The 7,349-nt window shown below is 34.9% G+C and overlaps 1 pseudogene; it reads left to right on the forward strand.

Moving 5' to 3' along the window:
- The first annotated feature begins 4,589 nt into the window (after positions 1–4,589).
- On the forward strand, positions 4,590–4,751 carry LOC143402702 (U2 spliceosomal RNA; annotated as a pseudogene).
- The last annotated feature ends 2,598 nt before the right edge of the window (positions 4,752–7,349 follow it).

Here is a 7,349-nt window from a genome sequence, read left to right on the forward strand (position 1 = left end):
TACACTTGGGAGCTGAGCCTGGAAAGGCCATAATTAGGGAAGAGGGTGAAAGAACTGTGCAGGGTTTGTTACCCCACCCTGTGAGAAGAATTCTTGGGTGGGCCCTGAGATTCACACTTCCACCAGAGAATGGTCTCTGCCCAGTCATAGGGTTGGGTGGATCTAAATTTCTTTTGAGTAGATACCACCTGACAAAGTTCCTAAGTTTTGATTAGAGTTAAACCTCTCTGGAACTTATCATTTAGAACTCTGAATCCACCTCAAGCTGATAGACTATCTGGGCAAAACTCCAATTGACAGTACTTCCCATCTGTCCTTCTTTACACTAGTGAGAAGGGAAGCCAAGACTGTTCAGCCATTTTCTGTTCAGGCCACTCCAGTGTGCAGGTTAGTGAGCAACAGAAAAGGAGAGAGAGCTTGACAATCCCCAGTCCTTTGTCTTTCTAAGGGATACATAGCCAAGAAAGAAATGGAAAGCAGAACAGTCTGGCACAGGCAGTGAACATCCATCCTGGTCAACAGTTTTGACAATTAACAACAGTTTTGTTGTTAATTGCTGAACTCACCATTCCTGTTTCTGTGGTCATTATTTGATTTCATAGTAGGCACCTAGTATTTATTTGAATGTTTTATATTGTTTTTTTCCCTTCTTTTTACTGTTGTTGCTTCTGTTTGTTTCCCCCTTTCTGTGTGGTGCTGGGAATCTACTGTTAACACTGAGTTCATGGAGTAGAAAGTTGGCTGCTGAGCTACAGTCATAACCAGATACATCTATCCCTCAGCCAAGAGACAGCACACCTTGATCTACACAAAACCAGTCCCACTCAAATTTTAGCAATATTTCAACATGAACAATATTGGAGAGAAAAACTCCAAACTGATGGCCAGTTCTCAAGTAGGAATGGCTAGGGGGCCCTCAGGTCCCACTCATGGACACCCATACTCCTAGAGCAAACAGAAGGAAATAACCTGAAGTCTGAGGACACCACACTGATGAAGGGGACTCAGTCTAGATTTTTTCCCATATCCTTTTGGAGTATGCACAGAGTTGTGCAGTCTAGAACAATTGCAGACTGTGCATCTCATATACTCTGCTGTATAGAACACAATTGCCTGACCTATAGGAAGGCCCCCACACTTGTTAGACATTAAAAAAAAAAGGATCCTCAAGCTCTGAAACAAGGTAAACTAATCATGAACTAGACTAAATTTGGGGCCCCTCTAAATGAAGAGAAACTTGTTCCTGTTGAGAGTGAAACCAAGCCCCAAAGACCTGATGGATGCCAAGAAGCTGGGAGTGGAGATTGCACTCTGCCCCCACCCATCTAGCACATGCTAATCATGTCTATATATGCACACTGCCTACCTACTGTCTCACTTTGCTGTAACTACTGCCTCTTCTCCTTTAAAGTTCTGCTTATCTTCAGGGATTTTGAAGATGAGACCTTTAAAATAATAGTTTTATTTTATCTTCTTTCAAAACTGGCTTTGAATAAAATTATTTTCCTACCAATTTGATTTCAAATATTTCTGGAGCAGTGAACATTATATATAGGACACTCACAAATTCCACGCAAATTTCAAGGACCACACCACTCACCGGAATCCCATGCAACAGAAGTATTGTCAGCAGCATGGAGCAAACTGACAAGGCTGTCCCTTTGAGGGGGTCCCTCTCAGGGGAGTAGCAGCCTGTCCGCATTCACAGAGCAGCTTGATAGCCCTCAAGGGGAATTTCACAAGCATGCCTAGGGGTTGTGTCATGAGCTGGATAGGGTTAACCTTTTATCAGGCACATTCAGAAAAGCAAACAGAAAGTCATAACCTGAAGGCTGAGGACACCACAACCTGGGAGCTCTGAATAAAATGACTCTTCAATCAAAACTTAAGAAGTCCCTAGAAAAAAATGGCTCCCAACCTAAAAATGGCAGATCTGATACCAATATTGATCTGATGCCAATAATTATAACCTAGCCTTTTCCTCCCCAGGCTGGTACTGATGCCACCCAGTAACAACCATTGCCTCAGAAAGAAGTAGAAATAAACTAAACTAAGGAGGTGAAAGACCTCTCCAACAAAAATTATAGAACACTGCAGAAAGAAATTGAAAGATTTTTCATGATCATGGATAGGCACAACTAATAATGCTAAAATCACCCAAATTCCAAAAATCATCTACAGATTTAATGCAATCTCCATCAAGATACCAATGACATTCTTCCCAGACTTAGTAAAAATAATCCTAAAATTCATGCTCAAGAATAAAAGACCAGAATACCCAAGGGGATTCTAAGCAAAAGAAGCAATGCTGGAAGCATCACAAAAGCTGATTCCAAATTATACTACAGAGCTATAGTCACAAAACTGCATGGAATAAAAAACAAACACAGATCAATGGGATAAAACTGAAGACACACAGACAAACTCTCACAAATACAGTCATCTGGCCCACAAAGGCACCAAAAAATATACATTGGAGAAAAGGCAGGCTTTCTAACAAGTGGTGCTGGATAAATTGGTTATCCATAGTAGAAGAATGAGTCCTATCTCTCACCCTGTATAAAAGTTAACTCAAGATGGGTCAAAGACTTAAAAACTATGCAACTTTTGGAAGGAAACACAGGGTCAACACTCTGTAGGTGCAGGCCTACAGTTAAGGAAATAATGTCAAGAGTTAATAATAAATGGGATGACATCAAATTAACAAGTTTCTGAATAGCAAAAGAAAAAATCTTTACTAATTTCTGTTCCAATGTGAATTAATATCCTTCATATAAACAAAACACTTACCACAAAAACCTCCAAATAACCAAATCAATAAATAGGCAAAGGAACTAAACAGACACTTCTTAAAAGAAAAAATACAAATGGTTAACAAATATATGAAGAATGTTCAACATCTTTAGCAATCACAGAAGTGTAAATCACTGTGATTATATCTCACACCAGTTAGAATGGCAACCATCAAGAATACAAATTATAATAAATGCTGGAAAGGATGGGAGAAAAAGATACACTTACACATTGTTAGTGGAGTTGTAAATTAGTAAATCACTTTGGAAATCAGTATGGTGACTCCTTGGAATGGAAACACGATATCCAGTTATACCTCTCCTCAGTATTTATTCTAAAGAATTAAAGTCAGCATCTGAACACAATTCTCAATATTTAGGCATGCTTGTGTGTTTTATTCAGTCTTAAAGAACAATGAAATGATGTCCTTTGCAGGAAAATGAATGGAACTTGAGAGCATTGTATTAAGCAAAGTAATCCATACCCAAAAAGTCATGGATCATATGCTTGCTTTCTCTCATAAGTGAAAGCAAGAGAGAAAAAAGAAAAAAGGAAATATAAAGGGTCAAGGGAAGAGCTTATAAAAATAGAAATGACACAATTAGAGTAAAAGAAGAGGAGCAAGGGGAGCGAAGGGAAAGGGGAGGCACTGGGAAATGGAATTGACAAGATTATATTGTTCTACTGTGTGCACATTTGAATATATAACAACAAACCTCATTATTGTATATAGTTATATCAATAAAATAATATGTGTAAATTGATAAAAAGGGTATATGATTCCAGTCTCACATCTCATACAAAACTCAATTCTGGAATATTGTATGCCTCAATGTGTAAAAGCATTATAAAGGTCTTTTAAAAGTGACACAGGGAAATATCCTCATTTAGGAAAATATTTAGGAAAATATTTCTTACTGAGGTCACAGAAAATACTGATAGCCACTTTCCATTTATGAATTTCTCTTCACCAAGAGTTGTCACTAAGAAAGTGGAGAAATAAGCCAAATGGTGGGAGAAAGTATTTGCAGCACATATTCTCAACAAAGAAAAATGAAAATAAAGTCTAAAGAAATCCACATTACTCATTTCTAGAAAATCTGGAATCATAAATTTGACAAAATTCAAGTTTTGACAAAGAGGTGGAGCACCAGCTAGCCTTACATAGTGCTATGGAAATTTAAATGTAGCAAAGCAGTTTGTAAAACAGTTCTTACTGAACACATGCCTTTATTCTCTAAACACTCAGTTTGTACTATGAGCACAACATATATTGTAGACCATATAATCTATATTACCTATTTTTTGTTCATTACTATGACTTCCCTGAATTATAGATTTTCAGATTAAATATTTTTAAAGACCTTTTATTTATATTAGTTAACTATTGCTGTGTAACAAATTCTCCTCAAGTTTTACAGTTTAAAACAATAAATGTTTATTATCTCAAAATATCTATGGATCAGGAATCTGAGTGCAACTTAGCTATAAGCTTCTGACTCAGAGTTTTCTCACAAGCCTCAAAGGGTTTGGCTATATCTACATCATGTCAAAACTCAGTGGTAGAATACATTGGTGGCACTGGGCCACAGACTCTCTGGTTGTTGATCAGAGACTCAGTTCCTTGTCATTTGGACCTCTCCAGAGGGAGGCCCACAACATAACACTGAATTCCTTCAGAATGATTGAGCAGGAAAATGTGCCCGAGACTGAAGCCATAGTCTTTGTAACTAACCTTTGAAATGTCATTTAACTACTTCTGTCATATTCTATTTGCTAGAAGTTAAATGATAATAGTATCTTCTTGGCCTTTTGGCTAAGATCAAGTGTAGCATTTATTCTTATCAATTTAAAATATGATATGATAGTAATTGGAGTTTTAGAGCAGTAGGAGCTTGCTTTGTCCACTCCATGCATAGACCTGATATTGCAGTACCTCCAGGAATGTTGCAACATACCCCACAAAAGAAGTTAACTTATAAATCCAGTCCATACTCAAAGTTTAGACATTATAAAGGTGAAGAATTCTAGGAGGTGGGGATCATTGGGGAACAACTTAAAGTCTGTCTACCTTACTACTCTTATGAGGAAAAGAAATAGTTTTGAGCTGAAAGTATTTTTAAAGAATGAATTCGTTTGATCAAATTATGATATATGTATCTATATATCTACCACAGTGAAACCCACTATTCTGAATAACTAATTTGTACCTATATAAAATGAAAAAAAAAAAAAAAACTTCTGCAAAGGAGTCAGTCTTGTTACATTTATTTGCCATATATAATAATTTATCATACATTTACTTAGTTTTTCCTAACATATCAATTTATAAAAGGATATTTGATATTACTGATGTAGTATCAGAAGTAATTTATATGATGAATTATAATAGGAAAGTGTTCTAGTTCACTAAAAATCATTTTACTGGATATTAATTACATGGAAAATCAAATTTTCTTTCTTTTCTTTTTTTTTAAAGAGAGAGAGAATTTTTAAATATTTATTTATTTATTTTTAGTTTTTAGTGGACACAATATCTTTGTTTTATTTTTATGTGGTGCTGAGGATAGAACCCAGAGCCCTGCGCATGCCAGGCGAGCATGCTACCGCTTGAGCCACATCCCCAGCCCCTCAAATTTTCTTTTTATCTCTCATATCCATAGTTAGTTTTCAAATGTATGTAAAAAAAATCTATGCAGAGATCCCTAAATTTTTAAACTATTTTTTTTGTATCTAGCTATTTAATTTTTACACAGTGTTTCATAAGTTCTTTTCCTAGGTAAGTTGTTCTCTGCCTTTGTATTTTGACATCTCATAACTGTTCAAAATTCTGTAACTTCTCTTGTTTTGGATCCTGTATTGTCCACCCAGTGATAAGATTAGGCTTTGCCCAAGGAGGAGACTTATTTTAATATCATTAGCATATGGTGATACCACATGCCAAGAAGGACAAAATGGGGATTGTAAACCTGGAAAGGAGGATCAAATGTGTTTATGTTGAGAGGCTTAGGGGAGATTTTGTACTGCTAATTCTCAACCTAGGGTAAGAATAAAGTTGAGGTTTCTGAAATTTATTCTTAGCCTTAGATAAAAGATTACTACTACTTTCAGTCAGTTTGCATTAAGAGGATCTTAAGGGCAATTTTTGGAAAAATGTTGTATTTGGGAACAAGGAAGGGAAGACAGTGAAGAAGAAATGATGTTGAGCAAGAATGGAGACTAACTTTGGTCTCACCCTGTGGGATTTCTGGAGCATACTGCATCTCAGAATTGGTTTCACCTTGAGGTACAGGAACTAACCTTTGTCACCCTGTCAGTCAGTCAGTCAGTCAGTTATTGGTCTCTCATTGATTACCCTGGAGAAAGGGAAAAGCTCATTTTTGAAAGTCCAGAGGAGGAGCAGTTATGATCAACATTAAAAAAAAAAAACATCTATCAACATACTAGTAGACTGCAAAGAAGTCATAATTGATTTAATTGTCATAAAAAAGAATTGATAAAAATCAACACATGTTTAGTATGACAAAAATTTTAGTAGAATAGAAATAAAAGGAAATTTAACTATGAAACTAAGTGTTTTACACCAAAGAAACTGAACATCCATATGTAATGAGAAACCACAGAGACTTGCCTTTGGGCCAGTGAGAGTGAGAGGGTAAGAATGTCTACCACCATTGTTACCACTTCATGTTCTTTGCAAGTATTAATCTGTTCTATCAGAAAGGACACAGAAATATGCAATGTATGAATTAAAAAGAAATAGATAAAATACCTTTGTACATGCCATGAGGCTTTATCTAGAAAAAACAAAAAGAATTGACAACAAACTATTCAAATAAAAGGTGTTCACCAAAGTTGCTAGATAGTGATATAGTAAATACGATAGAATTTATAGTAGCAACAAAAGATATATAGTATTCAGAATAAATTTAACAAAGATACATAGATCTCTATGTTGAAAGTATTAAGTATTTTAAAAGGCATAAAGGAAGATTTGAATAAATTAGGAGTTATGCCACAATTTTGGTCAGAAAAACATTTAAATGTGTGAAATTCTCTTCCAAATAATTTATAAATTCCATGAAATGAGCATTTAAAGATTTTATGAAAGCAGTAGTTTTCAAAATTTTCTAGGTTAATTTTGAAAAAAAATTTAAAAGGATAAAATTTTTGAATATGACATTAACATTTTAAAATCTATTAATATGAAGTCATGTTCATACAAAATAGATTTTAGAAAAGTGTAGAAATCATTGTTTAATAAGAAGGATATTACAATGAATGGTCAATGTTTAGGAGTAGCTAGGAGCAATCAGATCACTAAATACAGAAAAATAAAATTACATTCTTGAGGGTTAAGAATTAATCTTCATTCACTTTAAATGAACTCTAAATGAATGAAGAAAAAACATCTTGAAATTTAAAATTATAAAGTTAAAAAACCATAAAAGTGTGTCTTTTAAACCTATCATTAGGGATAATCTTTTAAACAAACTTCAAAGTATCACTCATAACCTGAGAAATTCTGGATTTTACTATGACAAAATTAAGATTTT

The sequence above is a fragment of the Callospermophilus lateralis genome, chromosome 6 (assembly GCF_048772815.1).
Source record: "Callospermophilus lateralis isolate mCalLat2 chromosome 6, mCalLat2.hap1, whole genome shotgun sequence".
Taxonomy (NCBI): Eukaryota; Metazoa; Chordata; class Mammalia; order Rodentia; family Sciuridae; genus Callospermophilus; species Callospermophilus lateralis.